At 42.8% G+C, this 26,499-nt stretch overlaps 1 pseudogene; it reads right to left on the reverse strand.

The window, feature by feature from the left end:
* LOC123099321 (histidine-containing phosphotransfer protein 2-like) overlaps positions 1-26,499 on the reverse strand; it is a 36,992-nt pseudogene that overhangs the window by 9,354 nt on the left and 1,139 nt on the right.

The following is a 26,499-nucleotide window of genomic DNA, read 5'->3' on the forward strand; positions in this document are numbered from 1 at the left end:
ATCACTCGGAACCTTTCCGATGTCCGAATATAGTCGTCCAATATATCGATCTTTATGTCTCGATCATTTCGAGACTCCTCGTCATGTCCCCGATCTCATCCGGGACTCCGAACTACCTTCGGTACATCAAAACACATAAACTCATAATACAAATCGTCACCAAACGTTAAGCGTGCGGACCCTCATATGCTCCGTGGCGTTTCAAAAAACGTCTTTGAAGCCCCGATTCTAAGCCGTAAAGCATGGTGCACTAAACTATCAAGTAGTCATCATATCGAGCTTGCCAAATGTTCATAACATCTGCAGTTGCTCCTGCAATCAGTTTGTCACCTAGTGGTGCATCAAGGACATAATTCTTCTGTGCAGCAATGAGGATAATCCTCAGATCACGGATCCAATCCGTATCATTGCTACTAACATCTTTCAACTTAGTTTTCTCTAGGAACATATCAAAAATAAAACAGGGGAGCTAAACGCGAGCAATTGATCTACAACATAGATATGCTAATACTACCAGGACTAAGTTCATGATAAATTAAAGCTCAGTTAATCATATTACTTAAGAACTCCCACTTAGATAGACATCCCTCTAATCATCTAAGTGATCACGTGATCCAAATCAACTAAACCATGTCCGATCATCACGTGAGATGGCGTAGTTTTCAATGGTGAACATCACTATGTTGATCATATCTTCTATATGATTCACGCTCGACCTTTCGGTCTCTAGTGTTCGGAGGCCATATCTGCATATGCTGGGCTCGTCAAGTTTAACCCGAGTATTCTGCGTGTGCAAAACTGGCTTGCACCCGTTGTAGATGAACGTAGAGCTTATCACACCCGATCATCACGTGGTGTCTCGGCACGACGAACTTTGGCAACGGTGCATACTCAGGGAGAACACTTTTATCTTGAAATTTAGTGAGAGATCATCTTATAATGCTACCGTCAATCAAAGCAAAATAAGATGCATAAAAGATAAACATCACATGCAATCAATATAAGTGATATGATATGGCCATCATCATCTTGTGCTTGTGATCTCCATCTCCGAAGCACCGTATGATCACCATCGTCACCGGCGCGACACCTGATCTCCATCGTAGAATCGTTGTTGTCTCGCCAGCTATTGCTTCTACGACTATCGCTACCGCTTAGTGATAAAGTAAAGCAATTACAGGGCGATTGCATTGCATACAATAAAGCGACAACCATATGGCTCCTGCCAGTTGCCGATAACTCGTTACAAAACATGATCATCTCATACAATAAAATATAGCATCATGCCTTGACCATATCACATCACAACATGCCCTGCAAAAACAAGTTAGACGTCCTCTACTTTGTTGTTGCAAGTTTTACGTGGCTGCTACGGGCTGAGCAAGAACAGTTCTTACCTACGCATCAAAACCACAACGATAGTTCGTCAAGTTAGTGTTGTTTTAACCTTCTCAAGGACCGGGCGTAGCCACACTCGGTTCAACTAAAGTTGGAGAAACTGACACCCGCTAGTCACCTGTGTGCAAAGCACAGCTGTAAAACCAGTCTCGCGTAAGCGTACGCGTAATGTCGGTCCGGGCCGCTTCAACCAACAATACCGCCGAACCAAAGTATGACATGCTGGTAAGCAGTATGACTTGTATCGCCCACAACTCACTTGTGTTCTACTCGTGCATATAACATCTACGCATAGACCTGGCTCAGATGCCACTGTTGGGGAACGTAGTAATTTCAAAAAATTCCTACGCACACGCAAGATCACGATGATGCATAGTAACGAGAGGGGAGAGTGTGTCCACGTACCCTCATAGACCGAAAGCGAAAGCGTTATGACAATGCGGTTGATGTAGTCGTACATCTTCACGATCCGACCGATCCAAGTACCGAACGCACGGCACCTCCGAGTTCAGCACACGTTCAGCTCGATGACATCCCACGAACTCCGATCCAGCAGAGCTTTCCGGGAGAGTTCCATCAGCACGACGGCGTGATGACGGTGTTGATGATGCTACCGACGCAGGCTTCGCCTAAGTACCGCTACGATATTACCGAGGTGGAATATGGTGGAGGGGGACACCGCATACGGCTAAGAGATCAATGATCAATTGTTGTGTCTCCAAGGGGTGCCCCCCTCCCCGTATATAAAGGAGTGGAGGAGGGAGAGGGCCGGCCCTCTCTATGGCGCACCCTGGGGGAGTCCTACTCCCACCGGGAGTAGGATTCCCCTTTTCCTAGTAGAACTAGGAGCCCTTCCAAGTAGTAGGAGTAGGAGAGAAGGAAAGGGAAAAGAGAAGAGAAGGAAGGAGGGGGCGCCGCCCCTCCCCCTAGTCCAATTCGGACTAAACCTTGGGGGGCGCGCAGCCTCCCCTCTCTCTTTCCCCTAAAGCCCAATAAGGCCCATATACTCCCCGGCGAATTCCCGTAACTCCCCGGTACTCCGAAAAATACCCGAATCACTCGGAACCTTTCCGATGTCCGAATATAGTCGTCCAATATATCGGTCTTTACGTCTCGACCATTTTGAGACTCCTCGTCATGTCCCCGATCTCATCCGGGACTCCGAACTACCTTCGGTACATCAAAACACATAAACTCGTAATACAAATCATCACCGAACGTTAAGCGTGCGGACCCTACGGGTTCGAGAACTATGTAGACATGACTGAGACACGTCTCCGGTCAATAACCAATAGCGGAACCTGGATGCTCATATTAGCTCCCACATATTCTACGAAGATCTTTATCGCACAAATCGCATAACAACATACGTTGTTCCCTTTGTCATCGGTATGTTACTTGCCCGAGATTCAATCGTCGGTATCTCAATACCTAGTTCAATCTCGTTACCGGCAAGTCTCTTTACTCGTTATGTAATGCATCATCCCGCAACTAACTCATTAGTCACATTGCTTGCAAGGCTTATAGTAATGTGCATTACCGAGAGGGCCCAGAGATACCTCTCCGACAATCAAAGTGACAAATCCTAATCTCGAAATACGCCAACTCAACAAGTACCTTCGGAGACACCTGTAGAGCACCTTTATAATCACTCAGTTACGTTGTGGCGTTTGGTAGCACACAAAGTGTTCCTCCGGTAAACGGGAGTTGCATAATCTCATAGTCATAGGAACATGTATAAGTCATGAAGAAAGCAATAGCAACATACTAAACGATCAAGTGCTAAGCTAACAGAATGGGTCAAGTCAATCACATCATTCTCCTAATGATGTGATCCCGTTAATCAAATGACAACTCATGTCCATGGCTAGGAAACTCAACCATCTTTGATCAACGAGCTAGTCAAGTAGAGGCATACTAGTGACACTATGTTTGTCTATGTATTCACACATGTATTATGTTTCCGGTTAATACAATTCTAGCATGAATAATAAACATTTATCATGATATAAGGAAATAAATAATAACTTTATTATTGCCTCTAGGGCATATTTCCTTCAGGGCCTAGTAGTTCTATCTGTCAAGATCCATCAGTTGACACAACTGGTTGGAAACGACGGTAATATGTTTCGATCTTTCTGTGAATAAACTTGAACATTGTTGTAGAATAACCAGCCATTAAACATGATATTATTATATACTGACATTGATATGAATTTTCACCAAACGTTCTTGTTATTATGAGCAAAAAAGATTTTCTGATTCTATATGCTATCGAATTGGACAAAGTGTATAGGTGTATGTGTAGGTTCTGTACCATTGTGATTTTGGGCTGTGCTCACTATGTATCAGTATTAAAATTAGATTCCTAAACCGTTCAACGTAATAGATTTGGTGTACAGCAGGTTCTAATTAGAAGCTAAGGGGGTGTTTGGTTTCCTGGGTGGCATGTGGCTCGCACCCGACATTACAATGTGACAAAAATAGCTCTGATTGTGCTACATAATTCATGGTATAAAACGTCCAGCTAAGTACTTTCAAAAAAAGAAGAGGAAAGAGAAAATACAATTTCAGAATATTAGGAGGTTTCAGTGTTTAAATTCAAATAAACAGTTTATGGAACCTTCTCCATATATAGGTTGGAGGCAGCAGATCATATAATTTGCCCACAACCAAAAAAGCATGATCAGTTATGTCGAATCATGAAAATCAATTGAATTTGAATAAGTTGACACCTACTCAAATATCTTTACAAATGGCCGATAAATCAACTGCTATACCTGTCGGTATTTGTGAGGATGTGCCTGTTGTGGTTGCAAACGTTACTATTTTAACGGACTTTGTTATTCTTGATATTTCCGAGGATGATAGTATGTCGATTATCCTTGGTAGACCCTTTTTGAATACTGCAGGGGCTGTTATTGATTGCAACAAAGGCAGTGTCACTTTTCATGTTAATGGTAATGAGCATATGGTACACTTTCCGAGGAAACAACCTCAAGTCCACAGTATCAATTCTATTGGAAAATTTTCAACGATTATTATTGGAGGTTTTGAATTTCCTCTTCCTACTATCAAGAAGAAATATGATATTCTTATTGTTGGGGACGTGCATATCCCCGTTGAGGTAACCTAGTGTTATTCGAAAATTCTCCGGTTTCATGCGATTCGGAAAGAGTTTGTTAACAGACTTGATCAACCTTGTTAGTGGATTCCTTTTGATGAGCATGAGATGGATGAAGTTAGAAAGCACAACTCTCTATACCCTCCTTTTACTTTCTGTTAGTTAGATTAAATAAAGCAAAAATAGTCTTTTCTATCTGTTTTCTGGATTATCCTTGCAATAAAAAAAATACCGCGAAAATAAAAGTTCTCCAAACGTCCTGAAAATGAAACATGATTTTTTGTAGAATATTTAAGAATATCTGGCACTGAGAACACACCAGGGGGGCCCACCATTTGGCCACGAGGGTCCAGGGCGCGCCCATCCCCCTGGGGCGTGCCCCCTGCCTCGTGGGCCCCACGTAGACCCCCTCCAATTATTCCTGCACCCACTCACTTCGTCTTCCTCCCGAAAAAAATCCTCCCATAGCTCAAACCCGTGTTCTAGCTCATCTTGCTGCCATTTTCGATCTCCTTGCTCAAAGCTCCATTCACAAAACTGTTTGGGGAGATTGTTCTTCGGTATGTGACTCCTCCAATGGTACAATTATTTTTTGTTCTAGTGCTTTATTTATTGCAAATTTTTGCTGCTAAGGTGACGCTGTTCTTGAGCTTGCATGTCAAATTTATATGGTCCAAAGTAGTTTTAATGCATGATATAGCTTCTAGGCACTTGTGGGAGTAGTTGCTATTAATCTTGTTGAGTTTGGTTCACTTCTATTTTGAGTCACTAAAAATTTCAGAAATTTTTCAGAGGAAGAGAAATGTTTAGGAAAATGTACCAAGGTGGTTCCTCAAGGAAACAAGGACCAAGGCTCGCAATATGTCAGCCAGACAATGAACCACCGAGGGAAGCTCAAGTGCGGCCTTGTGAATGGCTGTCAGAAGAGTTTATGGTCCAAGCAGGCATCAAGGATAAATTTGACGTGCATGTGCATAACGCTGATCTTGAGGGCTTCATGTCAGATAAGTGCCCACAATACTACTACCTAACTGATTCCTTTGTGAGAAGGTTTAAATTTACATCCTCGCGCAATTATCACACCGTTTTATTTGATCTTTATGATAAATCATATACCATGGACCTAGAAGATTTTAATACTGCTTGTAAACTCCCGCAGTGGGGCAATGTTAGTGAACCGCGTAAATCTGAATATAAAGACTTTCTTGCTAGTATCACTATGGGGGAATCTAGAGAAATCACACAAGCTACCATAGGGAGCATTCATTTTCCTTCCATACATTATTTTGCTTTGTTTATAGGTAGATGTATTAACGGTAAAGATGAGGCTTGTCACATGTGCGTTCCAGATCTTAGTGTCCTCAAGAGTGCGGTATTAGGTGATAAACAATATAACTTGGGGGACATTGTTGCACGTAGCTTGCATCTTAACGGTATAAGTGGAGATTTGTTTGGTGGAATTTATGCAACTCGTGTAGCTAATTTTCTTGATGTACCCATACATGAAAATGACATGGAATTGCCTCCTGCTTATCTAGATTATAATACTATGGTTCGCCATCAGTTTGTTGAGAGGAATGAACAGTTCCTCCAGTATCGACTAATCTTTGACAGACGTCGCACTATCCATGTTACTCTCCCTGCTCCTACCTTCTTTTACTTTCAGGCAAAAAGGAGATATGTTATAACCAGGGAGGAGGCGAACGAGTATGAAAGGAGGACGGAGGAAGCTCGCCTTCAAGCTGCAGCACTTGAGGCAGTAGCTGATGCATCTCAGTACAACCCCAGCTACAACTTTGGATATCCGCCAGGCCAGCAGTGGCCATAGACCAACTTAGGCCAATAGCCTAAGCTTGGGGAGTACGTATTTCTCACCGACATTACATTCATGTTCACACACTCATTCTAGTTGTCGGTGCTCATACTTTTTCATTGTACTATGCATGCTAGTTTATTTTCTCTTCTAAGTCTTTTTCTTGTGTGTTTGAAAAACCTTAAGAAAAACCAAAAAAAATTAGTTGTAGCTTTTAGCTAGCCTACTTTCCATGCCTGTAGTAGTAGTAATTAAAAGAAAACCCAAAAAGATTCCTCGTTCTTGTTTTGTTTGTTGGGAGCTTTCCCGTGTAAATAGTTTTATTTCTTTTCTTATTCTTTGGGGGTCGAGAGGAGAAGACCATGATGAAAATGTTGAGTGGCTTTCATATGCATTATTGTTGATTTAACCAAGATCTCATATTACCTTGTCTTCTCCCTTGTATTAAATGCTTGCAGATTCCAGCTTAGTCCAATGCACGTGCACTATTATTATTATCCACACCGTTTGGTCGTGCAAGTGAAAGGCAATAATGACGATATATGATGGACTGATTGAGATGAAAGAAGTTGGTATGAACTCGACCTATCTTGTTTTTTTTAAATATGATTAGTTCATCGTTCCTGATTCAGCCTATTATGAATGAAACATGTTTGCAATGACAATTAGAGATTATAGTGGCTCATGCCATGCTTAATTTGCTAGGAGTTTATAATGGTTTACCTTGCGTGCCGACATGCTATTAAAATGGTTGTGATGTGGTATGATAGGGTGGTATCCTCCTTTGAACGATTCGAGTGACTTGACTTGGCACATGTTCACGCATGTAGTTGAAACAAAATAAACATAGCCTCCATGATATTTATGTTCATGGTGAATTATATCCTACTCATGCTTGCACTCAGTGTTGATTAATTTTAATGCATGTTCATAACTGTTGTCGCTCTCTAGTTGGTCGCTTCCCAGTCTCTTTCTAGCCTTAACTTGTACTAAGCGGGAATACTGCTTGTGCATCAACTTCCATAAACCCCAAAGTTATTCCATATGAGTCCACCATACCTTCCTATATGCGGTATCTACCTGCCGTTCCAAGTAAATTTGTATGTGCCAAACTCTAAACCTTCAAATGAAATTCTATTTTGTATGGTCGAATAGCTCATGTATCAACTAGGGTTGTCTATATCTTCCATGCTAGGTGGGTTATTCTCATGATGAGTGGACTCCGCTCATCACTCACGAGAAAATGGCCGGTAACCAGGATGCCCAGTCCCATGCTCAAATTAAAATAATTGCAAACAAAACTCCCCCAGAACTGTTGTTGGTTGGAGGCACCCGTTGTTTCGGGCAAGCCATGGATTGATGCTTGTTGGTGGTGGGGGGGTACAAACTTTACCATTCTGTTTGGGAACCGCCTATAATGTGTGTAGCATGGAAGTTATCGAGATCTCTTGGTTGTTCTGATGACAATGAAAGTATGCCACTCATAATATTATTTATCTCTATTTCAAAACTCGAGCTCTGGCACCTCTACAAATCCATGCTTCCCTCGGCGAAGGGTCTATCTATTTACTTTTATGTTGAGTCATCAGCCTCTTATTAAAAAGCACCAATTGGAGAACACCGCTGTCATTTGCATGCATTACTATTAATTTACGTTGAGTATGACTATGACTGGATCTCTTTTACCATGAATTACAATGTCTAGTCAGTCCTTGATCTTCAGAGGTGCTTTGCATTTATGTTTTGCGGTCTCAGAAAGGGCTAGCGAGATACCATCTTGTTATATCATATTATGATTGTTTTGAGAAAGTGTTGTCATCCGAGATTTATTATTATTGCTCGCTAGTTGATTATGCCACTGATATGAGTAAACATAAGACCTAAGTTTTATTGTGAATATGGTTTTCATAATCTTTGCTGAAAACTTGAATGTTGGCTTTACATATTTGCAACAACAAGATCAAACAGAGTTTGTAAAAGTTTTTTCTTTATCACTTTCAGTTTGTCAACTGAATTGCTTGAGGACAAGCAAAGGTTTAAGCTTGGGGGAGTTGATACGTCTCCAACGTATCTACTTTTCCAAACACTTTTGCCCTTGTTTTAGACTCTAACTTGCATGATTTGAATGGAACTAACCCGGACTGACGTTGTTTTCAACAGAATTGTCATGGTGTTATTTTTGTGCAAAAATAAAAGTTCTCGGAATGACCTGAAAATCCACGGAGACACGTTTTGGAAATAATAAAAAATACTGGCGAAAGAATCAGCATCAGGGGGTCCACACCCTGTCCACGAGGGTGCAGGGCGCGCCCACCCCCCTGGGGCGCTCCCCCTGCCTCGTGGGCCCCCTGAGACTCCACCGACCTCAACTCCAACTCCATATATTCACGTTCGGGGAGAAAAAAATCAAAGAGAAGGATTCATTGCGTTTTACGATACGGAGCCGCTGTCAAGCCCTAATCTCTCTCGGGAGGGCTAATCTGGAGTCCGTTTGGGGCTCCGAAGAGGGGTATCCGTCGCCGTTGTCATCATCAACCATCCTCCATCACCAATTTCATGATGCTCATCGCCGTGCATGAGTAATTCCATCATAGGCTTGTTGGACGGTGATGGGTTGGATGAGATTTACCATGTAATCGAGTTAGTTTTGTTAGGGTTTGATCCCTAGTATCCATTATGTTCTGAGATTGATGTTGCTATGACTTTGCTATCCTTAAAGCTTGTCACTAGGGCCCGAGTGCCATGATTTTAGATCTGAACCTATTATGTTTTCATGAATATATGTGAGTTCTTGATCCTATCTTGCAAGTCAATAGTCACCTACTATGTGTTATGATCCGGCAACCACGAAGTGACAATAATCGGGACCACTCCCGGTGATGACCGTAGTTTGAGGAGTTCATGTATTCACTAAGTGTTAATGCTTTGGTCCGGTACTCTATTAAAAGGAGGCCTTAATATCCCTTAGTTTCCAATAGGACCCCGCTGCCACGGGAGGGTAGGACAAAACATGTCATGCAAGTTCTTTTCCATAAGCACGTATGACTATATTCGGAATAGGTCGTGCGAATGATGGCGCCTCCCACCTCTCCTCTCCTCTCTCTCCCACCCTCCACCTGCTCCGCCAACAATCATGGAGATCTCTAATCTGATTCAAGATGGAAGGACTTCTGCATTGGGATTTTGCCCCTGGCCTAGCCCTTGCAGATCAGGTGACAAGAAAGTTTGGTTCCTCGGTGCATTTCTCCCCCTCCCGTGACCCCAAGGAATTCTTCCTTGTGGTTACGTTTTCGTCGGCCTCCTTCCCACTCAATGAAGAATCTGTGGGTATTGCTCTCCAATGTTGCATTGGGGGTTTTAGGGTGGGATTCAAGGTGCTTAAGATTAACCCCCGAGCTTTTCGCTTCTCGGTTGCCAACAACAAGGTGGGACATTTCATCTACGGTCTTAAGGACCGCATTTGGCCGGATTTCATTTGCCATTTTCATCTGTTCAATAGTCATTTCAATCGTGTTCCCTCGTCTACTTTGAGTTGGCATGCGGATGAAGTTTTATCGGAGATTTCTGCAAGACATCCCTTGGCAATTAAATCAGATTTGGGGTTTCTGAAATCTGGGTCCTCGGTGTCTGCCTCTTCCATGATTGAGCTACGCAAATTTTCTTTAATGCCTATTGATCCTATGGTTTTTTCCAACAAACATGCTCATGAGGCTTCGTCATCATCCTGCCCGAAGAACAGTCATGGAATTCAAATTCAATTTGGCTCTTTTTTGGCAACGGACAAAATGCCCCCTGTTATTGCGAAATCATCTTCATTATCCTTAATGGAGAAATATACCCGACAAGCGCAATTTGAGGGTGTAAATGATCCAGAGTTTCTCCGTTTGGGCAGCTTTAATTGCCCCATTAATATGTCCTATCCTCTCGCGCCACAATTTTTTCTAAAATCGGCCTTCAAATATGCCCCAGCCCATTCTCAATGGCCGCCTTGTCTGTCGGCCCATTATAAGGTGGATTGGGCCTAGGCTGGATATTCTGAGGAAGAGATTGAAATGATTGCCCAAAATTGGGCGGTTTTATGTTCCCATTGCCTACAATGGGGGAACCAGAAGATTCATTGCCCAGCTCAGGTGATTTGTATTAATTGCTCTTCTCCTGATCACAAGGCAAGCAATTGCCCGGCCCGGATTCCTCTATAGCATCTTGGACCAAATAAGGCAGCTGACCCGCCCATTATTAATTTTTCCAGCTTTCCTTCGGCCGCTGTACTACACAAAAAAATCCCAAGAAAACTTCTGTCGTTTGATGTGTGGCTTGTGGGCATTATGGACACATGGCACAATCCTGTAGACGTAAGCGGTGCCTAGAGCGTTGGAAATGGATCCCTAAAAATCCCCAAAGTACCAAAAATACCCCGCACATTTCCGCTTCTGCTCGGTTTCCTCAATCGTCACCGCCCCGCGCTTGCCATACGCCACCTCTGTCACACCCGTCGTCTCAGACGCTCTCCCTCTGCTCCACCTCCATGGCGAACTACCCCCTCAATCCTGTGCCATTCTTGCCGCCGGGCTTCGCCGTCGAGTATGGGACGGCCAATCGTGTCGTCCGCAGCGGAATGGTGGTTGGCCCCATTCCGCCGCTCAACCACGACTATTTGGCCATTGCGGAGACCAGTGAGTATGTGCCTCTGCATCGCCGAGCTGCTATTCGTCAGGCTATCCAAGGTATACTCCATGAGGCCCAGCTTTTCACCACTGAAGTAAGTGACCACCCTTTTGGAATCGGAATCTTTGGGTTTGTAGACTCCTTCATCCGTGATACTACTGTTGCCACGCCATTAGAGCTTGAGGACGAAGATTTGCTTATTACTTTTGTCCCCCACCATGAAGCGCTCAATCGTCGTGCCACCACATTTGGGCCTGAGATTTGGTTGATGTATTTTGGATTTCCATACAATTACCAAACAGATTATTACATCAACAAGTCCCTTGGTGGTTTTGGTGCTCTTGTCTCCTGGTACAATCCTCGCCAAGACCGTTGATACGTCTCCGTCGTATCTAATTTTCCAAACACTTTTGCCCATGTTTTGGACTCTAACTTGCATGATTTGAATGGAACTAACCCGGACTGACGTTGTTTTCAGCAGAATTGCCATGGTGTTATTTATGTGCAGAAACAAAAGTTCTCGGAATGACCTGAAACTCCACAGAACTTATTTTTGGAAAATATTAAAAATACTGGAAGAAGAATCCACGTCAGGGGGGCCTCCATCTGTCCACGAGGGTGGGGGCGCGCCTGCCCCCCTGGGCGCGCCCTCTGCCTCGTGGGCCCCCTGTTGCTCCACCGACCTCAACTCCAACTCCATATATTCGTGTTCGGGGAGAAAAAAACGAGGGAGAAGGATTCATCCCGTTTTACGATACGGAGCCGCCGCCAAGCCCTAAACTCTCTCGGGAGGGCTGATCTGGAGTCCGTTCGGGGCTCCGGAGAGGGGAATCCGTCGCCGTCGTCATGATCAACCATCCTCCATCACCAATTTAATGATGCTCACCGCCGTGCGTGAGTAATTCCATCGTAGGCTTGCTGGACGGTGATGGGTTGGATGAGATTTATCATATAATCGAGTTAGTTTTGTTAGGGTTTGATCCCTAGTATCCACTATGTTCTGAGATTGATGTTGCTACTAGGGCCCGAGTGCCATGATTTCAGATCTGAACCTATTATGTTTTCATCAATATATGTGAGTTCTTGATCCTATCTTGCAAGTCTATAGTCACCTACTATGTGTTATGATCTGGCAACCCGAAGTGACAATAATCGGGACCACTCTCGGTGATGACCATAGTTTGAGGAGTTCATGTATTCACTATGTGTTAATGCTTTGGTCCGGTACTCTATTAAAAGGAGGCCTTAATATCCCTTAGTTTCCATTAAGACCCCGCTGCCACGGGAGGGTAGGACAAAAGATGTCATGCAAGTTCTTTTCCATAAGCACGTATGACTATATTCGGAATACATGCCTACATTACATTGATGAATTGGAGCTAGTTATGTGTCACCCTATGTTATGATTGTTACATGATGAACCGCATCCGGCATAATTCTCCATCACCGATCCAATGCCTACGAGCTTTTCACATATTGTTCTCCGCTTATTTACTTTTCCGTTGCTACTGTTACAATCATTACAAAACCCAAAAATATTACTTTTCTACTTCTACCGTTACTCCCATATTACTTTGCTACTAAATACCTTGCTGCAGATACTAAGTTATCAATGTGTGGTTGAATTGACAACTCAACTGCTAATACTTGAGAATATTCTTTGGCTCCCCTTGTGTCGAATCAATAAATTTGGGTTGAATACTCTACCCTCGAAAACTGTTGCGATCCCCTACACTTGTGGGTTATCAAGACTATTTTCTGGCGCCGTTGCCGGGGAGCATAGCTCTATTCTTTGAGTCACTTGGGATTTATATCTGCTGGTCACTATGAAGAACTTGAAAGACGAGAAAACAAAAATTTATCCCTCAACTACGAGGGGAGGTAAGGAACTGCCATCTAGCTCTGCACTTGATTCACCTTCTGTTTTGAGTAAGCTTGCGACACCTAAACCTGCTTCTGCTATTAATTCTAATATGTCGCATGTTATTGATGATGGCACTTCTGCTATGCATGATACTTATGATGAAACTACTTCTATGCTTGATACTACTATGCCACTTGGTGAATTTCTTGATGAACAACTTGCTAGGGCTAGAGAGAATGAAATTATTGAAACTGATAATATTGAAGATAGCGATGATGAAGACTCTCCCCCTAATAAATATGAATTGCCTGTTGTTCCTTAGGGTTATGTTATGGATGAAGAAGCTGCTAGAGCTATTTTAGCTTGCAATGATAGATATGATCTTAAGAAGTTATTAGCTAAATGGAAGCAGCAATCTCTTAATGCTAGATTGAAACCTAAACCTGCTTTTGCTACTTCACCTATCTGTGTTACTGATAAGGATTATGAATTCTCTGTTTATCCTGATATAATTACTTTGGTTGAATCTGATCATTTTATGGCTATGAATCTGAAACTATTGTGGCACATCTTACTAAATTAAATGATATAGCCACCCTATTCACTAATGATGAGAGAACTCGCTATTTTTATATCCTTAAAATATTTCCGTTCTCATTTAAAGGGTGATGCTAAGATATGGTTTAATTCTCTTGATCCTGGTTGTGTGCGTAGTCCCCAGGATATGATTTATTACTTTTCTGCTAAATATTTCCCTGCTCATAAGAAACAAGCTGCTTTAAGGGATATATACAACTTTGTTCAAACTGAAGAAGAGAGTCTCCCACAAGCTTGGGGGAGGCTTCTCCAATTACTTAATGCTTTGCCTGATCATCCTCTCAAGAAAAATGAAATACTTGATATCTTTTATAACGGACTAACCGATGCTTCCAGAGATTACCTGGATAGTTGTGCTGGTTCTGTTTTCAGGGAAAGAACACCGGATGAAGCTGAGATTATATTGAATAATATGTTGACTAATGAAAATAATTGGACACTTCCTGAGCCTATTCCTAAACCAACTCCGAAGAAAAGAGGTGTTCTATTTCTCAGTCCTGAAGATATGCAAGAGGCAAAGAAATCTATGAAAGAGAAGGGTATTAAAGCTGAAGATATTAAGAATTTACCTCCTATTGAAGAAATACATGGTCTTAATTTACCGCCTGTCGAAGAAACATATGATCTTAATCCATCACCTATTGAAGAAACACATGGTCTTGATAACCCGACACAGTTAGTAAAGGTAAATTCTCTCTATAGATATGATAAAGCTGAAATCCCTCCTACTAAGTTTGCTAGCCAATGTTTGGATGAGTTTGACAACTTTACGGTTAAGCAAGAAGATTTTAATGCTTATTTTGGTAGACAATTAAAACAAAATGCTTATATGATTGAACACTTGGGTGATTATATGTCTAGAGTTAAAGGTGAACTTAAACTCATTAGTAAACATGCTTCAATGGTTACCACTCAAGTAGAACAAGTACTTAAAGCTCAGAATGATTTGCTCAATGAATTGAATAGTAAGAACAATGACTATGCTGTTAGAGTGGCTACTAGAACTGGTAAAATGACTCAGGAACCTTTGTATCCTGAAGGCCACCCTAAGAGAATCGAGCAGGATTCTCAGAGAAATAATATAGATGCACCTAGTCCTTCTAGAAAGAAGAAAAAGAAAAATGATAGGACTTTGCATACTTCTAATGAACCTATTGCTGAAACACCTGAGAATCCAAATGATATTTCTATTTCTGATGCTGAAACACAATCTGATAATGAACATGAACCTAGTGATAATATTAATGAAGATGTTCATGATGATGCTCAACCTAGTAATGATAATGATATAGAAATTGCACCTGCTGTTGATCTTGATAACCCACAATCAAAGAATCAATGTTATGATAAGAGAGACTTTGTTGCTAGGAAACACGGTAAAGAAAGGGAGCCATGGGTTCAGAAACCCATGCCTTTTCCTCTGAAACCATCCAAGAAAAAGGATGATGATGATTTTGAGCTCTTCGCTGAAATGATTAGACCTATCTTTTTGCGTATGCGATTAACTGATATGCTCAAAATGAATCCTTATGCTAAGTACATGAAAGAAATTGTACTAATAAAAGAAAGATACCGGAAGCTGAAATTTCCACCATGCTTGCTAATTACACTTTCAAGGGTGGAATACCAAAGAAACTAGGAGATCCAGGAGTACCCACTATACCATGCTCCATTAAAATAAATTATGTTAAAACTGCTTTATGTGACCTTGGAGCCGGTGTTAGTGTTATGCCTCTCTCTTTATATCGTAGACTTGACTTGAATAAGTTGACACCTACTGAAATATCTTTGCAAATGGCTGATAAATCAACTGCTATACCTGTCGGTATTTGTGAGGATGTGCCTGTTGTGGTTGCAAACGTTACTATTTTAACGGACTTTGTTATTCTTGATATTCCCGAGGATGATAGTATGTCTATTATTCTTGGAAGACCCTTTTTGAATACTGCAGGGGCTGTTATTGATTGCAACAAAGGCAATGTCACTTTTCATGTTAATGGTAATGAGCACACGGTACACTTTCCGAGGAAACAACCTCAAGTTCATAGTATCAATTCTATTGGAAAAATTCCATCGATTATTTTTGGAGGTTTTGAATTTCCTCTTCCTACTGTCAAGAAGAAATATGATATTCTTATTATTGGGGATGTGCATATCCCCGTTGAGGTAACCTAGTGTTATTCGAAATTTCTCCGGTTCCATGTTAGTCGGAATGAGTTTGTTAACAAGACTTGATCAACCTTGTTAGTGGATTCCTTTTGATGAGCATGAGATGGATGAAATTAGAAGGCACAACCTTCTGTACTCTCTCTCTAATTTCTGTTATTTAGTTGAAATAAAGCAAAAATAGTATTTTTCTGTCCGTTTTCTGAATTATCCGTGCAATATAAAAAATACCCCGAAAATAAAAGTTCTCCAAATGCCTTGCCAATTTAATATGATTTTTTCTGGAATATTTGAGAATATCTGGCACTGAGAACACAGCAGGGGGAGCAAGCACCTGGCCACGAGGGTCCTGGGCGCGCCCCCCTGCCTCGTGGGCCCACGGTGGCTCCCCTCCACTTATTCCTGCACCCACACACTTCTTCTTCCTCCCAAAAAAATCACCATCCAGCTCAAGCACGAGTTCTAGCTCATTTTGCTGCGATTTTCAACCTCCTTGCTCAAAGCACCCATCACAAAACTGCTTTGGGGGATTGTTCCTTGGTATGTGACTCCTTCAATGGTCCAATTAGTTTTTGTTCTAGTGCTTTATTCATTGCAAATTTGTGATGCCTAGGTGACCAGGTTCTTGAGCTTGCATGTCAAATTTATATGGTTCCAAGTAGTTCTAATGCATGATATAGGCTCTAGGCACTTGTAGGAGTAGTTGCTATCAATTTGTTGAGCTTGGTTCACTTTATTTGAAGTTACTAAAATTTTCAGAAATTTTTCAGAGGAAGAAATATGTTTAGGAAAATGCACCAAGGTGGTTCTTCAAGGAAGCAAGGACCCAGGCTTGCAATGCGTGATGCAGATGATGAACCACCAAGGGACGCTCCAGTGCGGCCTTGTGAATGGCCTTCAGAAGACTTTATGGATCGAGCAGGAATCAAGGAAGAATTTAACGTGTATTTGCGTAATGCTGATCTTGTGAGCTTCGAGGAGGAAAAGTGCCGCCAGTACCACTATCTCACTAGTTCCTTTGTGAGGAGGTTTGAATTTTCATCTTCATGCAATTCTCAAACTGTCATGTTTGATCTTTATGAAAAATCTTATACTATGGACTTAGAGGATTTTACCACTGCTTGCAAACTCCCACAATGGGGTAGTCCTCGTGAACCTCGCAAATCTGAATTTAGAGATTTTCTTGCCAGTATAACTATGGGTGAATCTAGAGACATAACACAAGCTACAATAGGGAGTATTCATTTTCCTGCTATACATTATTTTTCTCTCTTCATAGGTAGGTGCATAAATGGTAAGGATGAAGCATGTCACATGTGTGTCCCTGACCTCAGTATCCTTACGAGTGTTGTGTTAGGAGATAAATCTTATAATTTGGGAGCTATTGTCGCACGCAGGTTGCATAATAATAGATTTAATGGAGATTTCTTTGGTGGAATTTATGCAACCCGCTTAGCTGATTTTCTTGGTGTAACCATACGTGATGATGATATTGAATTGTCTCCTACTTATCTAGACTTTAATGTCATGGTTCACCATCAGTTTGTTGAGAGGAATGAACCGCCTCTCCAGTACCGACTAATCTTTGACAGGCGTCACGCTGTCAATATTGTCCTCCCTGCTCCCGCTTTCTTTGACTTTCAGGAAAAAGGGAGACACTACATAACCAGAGAGGAGGCGGAGGAGTATAAGAGGAAGGCTGAGATAGCTCGCCTCCAAGCTGCAGCACACGATGCAATGACCGCTGCATCTTAGTACGACCCCAGTTACAACTATGGATATCCACCAGGCCATCCGTGGCAATAAACCAACTTAGGCCAAAAGCCTAAGCATGGGGGAGTACGTATTTCTCACCGACATTACTTTCATGTTCACACATTCATTGCTAGATGTCGGTGCTCATACTTTTTCACTGTAATATCCATGCTAGTTTATTTTCTTTTTACGCTTTTTTTTCTTGTGTGTTTGATAAACCTCAAGAAAAACCAAAAAAATTAGTTGTAGCTTTGAGCTAGTTTACTTTCTTGCTGTAGTAGTAATAATTAAAATGAAAACCCAAAAATATTTCCTGTTCTTCTTTTGCTCGTTGGGAGCTTTCCCATGTAAATAGTTTTATTTCTTTTCTTTTCTTTGGGGGTCGATAGGAGAATATTATGATTAAATTGTTGAAATGGCTCTTATATGCATTATTCTTGATTTAACCAAGAGCCCATATTGCCTTGTCTTCTCCTGTTTATTGAATGCTCGTAGATTCCAGCTTAGTCCAATGCACGTGCACTATTATTATTATCCACTTCGTTCGGTCGTGCAAGTGAAAGGCAATTATGACGATATATGATGGACTGACTGAGATGAGAGAAGCTGGTATGAACTCGACCTCTCTTGTTTTTGTAAATATGATTAGTTCATCATTCCTGATTCAGCCTATTATGAATAAACATGTTTGCAATGACAATTAGAGATTATAGTTGCTCATGCCATGCTTGATTAGCTATGAGTTATAATGGTTTACCTTGCGTGCCAACATGCTATTAAAATGGTTGTGATGTGGTATGATGGGGTGGTATCCTCCTTTGAATGACTTAAGTGACTTGACTTGGCACATGTTCACACATGTAGTTGAAACAAATCAACGTAGCCTTCACGATATTTACGTTCATGGTGGATTATATTCTACTCATTCTTGCACTCAATGTTCATTAATTTTAATGCATGTTCATGACTGTTGTCGCTCTCTAGTTGGCCGCTTCCCAGTCTTTTGCTAGCCTTCACTTGTACTAAGCGGGAATACTGCTTGTGCATCCAATCCTTTAAACCCCAAAGTTATTCCATATGAGTCCACCATACCTTCCTATATGCGGTATCTACCTGCCGTTCCAAGTAAATTTGTATGTGCCAAACTCTAAACCTTCAAATGAAATTCTGTTTTGTATGCTCGAATAGCTCATGTATCAACTAGGGATGTCCGTATCTTCCATGTTAGGCGGGTTATTCTCAAGAGGAGTGGACTGCGCTCCTCACTCACGAGAAAATGGCTGGTCACCGGGATGCCCAGTCCCATGCTTTATGCAAACCAAATCAAAATAATTGCAAACAAAACTCTCCCTGGGACTATTGTTAGTTGGAGGCACTCATTGTTTCGAGCAAGCCATGGATTGATGCTTGTTGGTGGAGGGGGAGTATAAACTTTACCATTCTGTTTGGGAACCGCCTATAATGTGTGTAGCATGGAAGATATCGCCATCTCTTGGTTGTTATGTTGACAATGAAAGTATACCGCTCAAAATATTATTTATCTCTGCTTTAAAATCGAGCTCTGGCACCTCTATAAATCCCTGCTTCCCTCTACGAAGGGCCTATCTATTTACTTTTATGTTGAGTCATCACCCTCTTATTAAAAAGCACCAGCTGGAGAGCACTGCTGTCATTTGCATCCATTACTATTAATTTATATTGGGTATGACTATGACTGGATCTCTTTTACCATGAATTATAATGTCTAGTCAGTCCTGGATCTTTAAAGGTGCTCTGCATTTATGTTTTGCGGTCTCAGAAAGGGCTAGCGAGATACCATCAAGTTATATCATATTATGATTATTTTGAGAAAGTGTTGTCATCCGAGATTTATTATTATCGCTCGCTAGTTGATTATGCCATTGATATGAGTAAATATGAGACCTAAGAGTTATTGTGAATGTGGTTAGTCATAATCTTTGCTGAAAACTTGAATGTTGGCTTTACATATTTACAACAACAAGAGCAAATTTGTAAAAGTTTTTTCTTTATCACTTTCAGTTTATCAACTGAATTGCTTGAGGACAAGCAAAGGTTTAAGCTTGGGGGAGTTGATACGTCTCCGTCGTATCTACTTTTCCAAACACTTTTGCCCATGTTTTGGACTCTAACTTGCATGATTTGAATGGAACTAACCCGGACTAACGCTGTTTTCAGCAGAATTGCCATGGTGTTATTTATGTGCAGAAACAAAAGTTCTCGGAATGACCTGAAACTTCACGGAACTTATTTTTGGAAAATATTAAAAATACTGGAAGAAGAATCCACGTCAGGGGGGCCTCCACCTGTCCACGAGGGTGGGGGCGCGCCTGCCCCCTGGGCGCGCCCCCTGCCTTGTGGGCCCCCTGTTGCTCCACCGACCTCAACTACAACTCCATATATTCGTGTTCGGGGAGAAAAAACGAGGGAGAAGGATTCATCGCGTTTTACGATAAGGAGCCGCTGCCAAGCGCTAAACTCTCTCGGGAGGGCTGATCTGGAGTCCGTTCGGGGCTCCGGATAGGGGAATCCGTCGCCGTCGTCATCATCAACCATCCTCCATCACCAATTTCATGATGCTCACCGCCGTGCGTGAGTAGTTCCATCGTAGGCTTGTTGGACGGTGATGGGTTGGATGAGATTTATCATGTAATCGAGTTAGTTTTGTTAGGGTTTGATCCCTAGTATCCACTATGTTCTGAGATTGATGTTGCTATGCCTAATGCTTGTCACTAGGGCCCGAGTGCCATGGTTTCAGATCTGATCCTATTATGTTTTCATGAATATATGTGAGTTCTTGATCCTATCTTGCAAGTCTATAGTCACCTACTATGTGTTATGATCCGGCAACCCCGAAGTGACAATAATCGGGACCACTCCCGGTGATGACCATAGTTTGAGGAGTTCATGTATTCACTATGTGTTAATGCTTTGGTCCGGTACTCTATTAAAAGGAGGCCTTAATATCCCTTAGTTTCCATTAGGACCCCGCTGCCACGGGAGGGTAGGAAAAAATATGTCATGCAAGTTCTTTTCCATAAGCACGTATGACTATATTCGGTATACATGCCTACATTACATTGATGAATTGGAGCTAGTTATGTGTCACCCTATGTTATGACTGTTACATGATGAACCGCATCCGGCATAATTCTCCATCACCGATCCAATGCCTACGAGCTTTTCACATATTGTTCTCTGCTTATTTACTTTTCCGTTGCTACTGCTACAATCATTACAAAACCCAAAAATATTACTTTTGCTACTGCTACCATTACTTCCATATTACTTTGCTACTAAATACTTTGCTGCAGATACTAAGTTATCCAGGTGTGGTTGAATTAACAACTCAACTGCTAATACTTGAGAATATTCTTTGGCTCCCCTTGTGTCGAATCAATAAATTTGGGTTGAATACTCTACCCTCGAAAACTGTTGTGATCCCCTATACTTGTGGGTTATCAACCGTCGCTTCACTGATTAAATCGAGAGTTCTGAGCCTGTGTCTTGTGCCCAAAAGTTTTGTTGTTTGGCAGCTTGGTGGCACGAGAGACTGCTGGACTGTCCAGATTACGATCCTCAAGAGCAATGATTGGAATGGGCTCCTTCCTGAGGTGCTGCCGGCCGGAGAGGAACCGCCGCCGCCTGACGTTAACCCACATCCTCAGTTTGGCCCTAACCTGACAGCGGAGCAACTGTACCAGCAACAGGTGCACAACTGGTTCGTGCAGAACGCGGCACCCCCCAATGGTGCACCGGATGGGCCTGCACCTCAGCAAAATCATGATCATGTGGGGTGGGGAGAATGGCCAGCGCATCCAGCACCACCATTGCCCCAACTGCCGCCTTTTCTCATGAACTTTCAGGCTTGGCTCGCGGCTCAGGGGCTGTAAGTGCAGGATGGCATTGTGCCTGAAAACAATGTCTCGGATAATGCGTTGCAAGCTTGGCATGATTCGATCACGAGCTCTGATGATTCTGACTATGTTCACTCTGTTGATATGATTGTGATCAACGAACCTGACGCCCCAGCTGTTCAGGGCCATGAGGATGTGCTCACGGTTTCTGTTGAAGTTCGCAGCCAGGGCCTGCGTTTGGCTTTGTCTGCGCAAGGCGATATGCTCATGTCTCTCCTGCTGTCTAACCCAGTCCCTCGCCAACGGCTTAATACAGCTCTGTTCTCTGCTCTGCGCCCGCTAGTGGCTGCTTTTGGGCCCTGGAGCTCGGGTCTTGGTTTCCGACAGGAGTCTGTTCAGGTGGAGATGCAAGTGTCCCTTTCCGGTGGAATTATTCAGTTTTCTCGGGTTCAAATTATGGCCTCTACTGATCAGACAAGTTTGTCTGCTGCACACACTCCTCTGCCAGTAACTCTGCTGCCTGCGGCTACTCCTATGCTCCTAGATATGGAGCCATCCGCACACCTGGATGAGATCACCAGCTCTGATGAGATGCACCTTGATGTTGAACTCCCACATCATGCTCCGTTGGAGAATGCGGTGTCTGAACCCACCTTGACTTCCCTGTCGCTGCCTGATGAGGCTTCTCTGTCGCTCCTGATGTGGGATCGAGCTCTCTACCCACCACTGCACAAGCTTTGAAACAACGCAAAGGTAAGATGCTTGCCCCGATAGACATTGCCAACCTGCGTCGAAGCAACAGAACCAACAAGTATGATGGATTCCGGGTCACTCATGCTTCTGATGCGCGCCCTGTCAAGTCCAAGGTCAAGCCTCGAGTTATCCCTTCTGCTGTGGAGATCTCTGAAGACGCCAATCCTGCTGCACCTGTATCTGTTGCCTCCAACATTGATGATGCAGCTCCGGCATTGCCCCCTCCAACACCCATTACCACCCTGTAGGCCATTGGTACTAATCTTTGCGCCGTACCTGCTGAAGAGCTCACCACTTCGGCACTGTCTGAAGAGTAGGTGGATCTCTTTTATCGTTTCTGTAGTTATCTGAACTTTATTCCCTCAATGCTTTTGCGTAATTGGAATGTACTTTGCTGGAATGTGCACGGTCTTAATGCGCCTGAGAAACACTTAGCGCTTGGTAATGCGATCCGGGCTAGTGGATGCGCTGTCATTTGTTTACAGGAGTCTAAGATGCCATCCTTTGATGCTGCTACCTTAAAATCTTTATGTCACCGACGTTTTGATCAATTTGCATTTATTCCCTCGCATGGCGCTTCCGTTGGCATCATTACGCTTTGGAATAGTAGCATTTTCATGGGCAGGGTCTTCTTGTCAGAGAGCTTTGCGTTAGGCGTAGAGTTCACATCCACGCAATCTAATCATTGTTCGAAGCTTGTCAATGTATACGGCCCTTGTCAAGCTGAGCCTCACGCTACTTTTACAAGCTGGCTATTTGATTTGAATATCCCTATTTCTGAAGATTGGCTTATTCTTGGCGACTTTAGTTACATTCGTTCGCCTAATAATCGCAACAAACCGGGTGGCAGTGTTCAAGATATGTTCACCTTTAATGATTTCATTCGTGAAAAAACCTTATTGAATTGCCAATAAAGGGCAGAGCGTACACTTGGTCCAATATGCAACAACAACCACTTCTTGAACAGCTCGATTGGTTTTTCACCATGCTCAACTTGACTACCTCGTTACCAAATACAATGGTGAATCCGTTGGGGAAGCCCGTCTCTGATCATACTGCTTGCTCTATGATCATTCAAATAACGATCCCAAAAAGTAAGCTTTTCAGATTTGAATCATATTGGATTGCTCATCCTGGTTTCTTGGAGGTGGTGGAACATGCTTGGAACAAACCCATTAAACACACTAGACGTTCCAACTCTGCTGCGAGAATTGGGTAAAAACTCAAGGCTGTGAGGTATGAACTCAAGCACTGGAGCAAGAAAATCTCCCGCCTAACCGTTGCCATTGAAAATACTAACAAGGCCCTTCTGGAACTTGATAACATTGAAGATCGCCGGCCTCTCAGTACTCTAGAGAGAAATTTTCGCAATATTCTCAAATAACACCTCTTAAGGCTTCTTCAGTACCAGAAAGATTACTAGAGGAAACGATGCACCATTAGATGGATTCAGTTTGGTGATGAGAACTCTAAGTTTTTTCAGACTGTAGCTACTGAATGTTACAGGAGGAATTGCATTAGCTCCCTTAAAACTGCCGATGGAGGGATAGTTGAGGATCATGCTGGGAAAGAATCCATAATCTTTGAGGCTTTTAAGGCTCAGATGGGACAAGCTAACCCTTTGCCCATGAAATTTAACTTAGACAACCTGCTCAAAGACGTGTACTCTTTGCCACCCTGGTGGCTCCATTCACACATAAAGAGATTGATGATGTGGTGGCGGCGATGCCACCTGACCGTGCCCCCGGCCCTGACGGCTTCAATGGTGCTTTCTTGAAAGCGTGTTGGCCCATCCTCAAAGAGGATTTCTATCTTCTATGCGAGGAATTTCACCAGGGTGGCCTGAATCTGGAGAGCATCAATGCTGGCTATATCACGCTGACTCCAAAGACCAACTCGCCTGGCAATGTTAATGACATCCGTCCCATCACTCTACTAAACTGCTGTCCGAAGATGATCACTAAAATTCTGGCCAACCGCCTTCAGAAATTATTCTTCAAGTGGTGCATAATAATCAGTATGGCTTCCTTCGTGGAAGATCCCTTCATGATTGTTTGGCCTGGGCTTTCGAATACATACACCAATGTCAAGCTTCCAAGAAAGAATTTGTCCTCCTGAAACTGGACTTTGCCAAAGCCTTCGATACCATTGAACATTCTGCAATGCTCCTTATCATGAAGAAAATGGGTTTTCCACCCAAATGACTCGCTTGGATGGAAAGTATCTTCTCTTCTGGCAAGTCTTCAGTGCTTTTGAACGGTGTACCTGGTCGGCAATTTCATTGCAAATGTGGAGTACGCCAAGGAGATCCCATGTCTCCCCTCATTTTTGTCATTGCGGCCGATCTCTTGCAGTCTGCCATTAACGAAGCACTTGATCAAGGCCTAATCAGACACTCCATCCCTCCCAAAGGTGATGCAAAGCATCCGGTGATCCAGTATGCGGACGACACTATCATAGTGTTGCCTGCGTGTCTTCTCCAAGCAGCCAAGATAAAACAAATTCTTCAAGACTACGCCACCTCCATTGGCCTTGAGATCAATTTTCATAAATCCACACTCGTGCCTATCAACACGCGGGCGGACACTTGCAATGCTCTGGCCAATCTTTTTGGTTGCACCCAAGCCAACATGCCATTTACTTACCTGGGTTTGCCCTTAGGAACCACTCGACCCTCGGTTCTTGATATGACACCATTTGTGTGCAAAGCTGAAAGAAAGATCACGGCAGCTATGTCCCTCATGTCACATGCCGGAAGGTTGGCTGTGCTCAACTCGCTCATTACCTTGCTCGCATCTATCCGATGGGCACCCTGCGTCTGCCGCCGAAAATCCTTGCTCTGCTAGACAAAATACGCAGACACTGTCTCTGGAACAAAAAAACTGCGGATGACGACAAACATAACTCACTAGCTGCTTGGCCCATGGTCTGTGACCTAAATCTAGTGGTGGCCTCGGGATTCTTGATCTGAAAGTTCAAAATGACAGTCTGCTTCTTAAATTCCTTCATAAGTTTTTCAACAAATTGGACATTCCTTGGGTGCAGCTGGTTTGGGAGACGTACTATGTTGAGTCGATTCCCCATGCAACCGATATATGCGGCTCCTTCTGGTGGCGCGATCTTGTTCACCTAATGCCAATTATCACTCACGTTCAAATCAAATAGGGTACATCTGCACTTTTTTGGAAGGACAACTGGAATAATGTTGTATACGCTGATAAGTACTCGAGGGCTTTCTCTTAGGTCCATGATGAAGATTTGTCGGTCAGAGACTTCTTGACGGCCACCACCTTGCATGAAACCTTTCAGCTACCGCTCTCCATGCAAGCCCATGATGAGCTCAAGCTATTGCAGCTTGACGTCGCGGCTGTGACTTTTGATGAGCAGGACGACGTTTGGTCTTACTGTTGGGGGTCGTCTGTGTTCAAGACTGCCACGTACTATCGATTCTTCTTCCGTGATGTAGTCGCACATGTGGCTTTCCATTGGCTTTGGCGCACCAAGTGTACCCCAAAAATCAAGGTTTTCGGTTGGTTCCTGTTGTCAGATCGCCTCAATACTCGGAACATGCTAAAAAGGAGACATTACAACATTGGTTCCAACCTTGATTCCTTGCTCTGTGGTCTTCACGTTGAAGAAACGATGGAACATCTCTTCTTCCACTGCACTTTTAGCAAGGATTGTTGGCGGCGATTAAACATCCCCTGGGCTACGGTTGGGAATAGGCTGGATCTTGTGGAACAACTGAAGATGCGGCATCCTCGCAAAATGATCATGGAAATCTTCCTGGTTGCTGCTTGGAGCCTATGGAAGGAGCGCAACAATAACTACTTTAGACACATCGTTCCTTCCATAACCTCCTGGTGGGATCGGTTCAAGTGTGATTTTAGCAACATTCAATATAGATTGTCAGAGCATAAGAGACATGTTGTCTCTTCCATCTTGCAACACCTGCATCAGGACTCTTAGTGGTTGTACATTGTTAGCCCTCACCTACTACCCACCTTTGTAATTACCACCATGTAATAGTTCTATATTTTATTTAATATATATGCAATAGGAATCTTTCCTACTGTCTTAACCTTCAAAAAAACTATATTCGGAATACATGCCTACATTACATTGATGAACTGGAGCTAGTTCCATGTCACCCTATGTTATAACTGTTGCAGGAGGAATCGCATCCGACATAATTATCCATCATTGATCCATTGCCTACGAGCTTTTCACATATTGATCTTTGCTTAGTTACTTTTGCATTGCCACTGTTACGATTACTACAAAAACTGCTACTGTTACTTTTTTCACCGTTACTTCCATAGTACTTTGCTATTAAATACTTTGTTGCAGATATTAAGTCTTCCAAGTGTGGTTGAATTGACAACTCAACTGCTAATACTTGAGAATATTCATTGGCTCCCCTTGTGTCGAATCAATAAATTTGGGTTGAATACTCTACCCTCAAAAACTATTGCGATCCCCTATACTT

Source organism: Triticum aestivum, chromosome 4D (assembly GCF_018294505.1).
Source record: "Triticum aestivum cultivar Chinese Spring chromosome 4D, IWGSC CS RefSeq v2.1, whole genome shotgun sequence".
Taxonomy (NCBI): Eukaryota; Viridiplantae; Streptophyta; class Magnoliopsida; order Poales; family Poaceae; genus Triticum; species Triticum aestivum.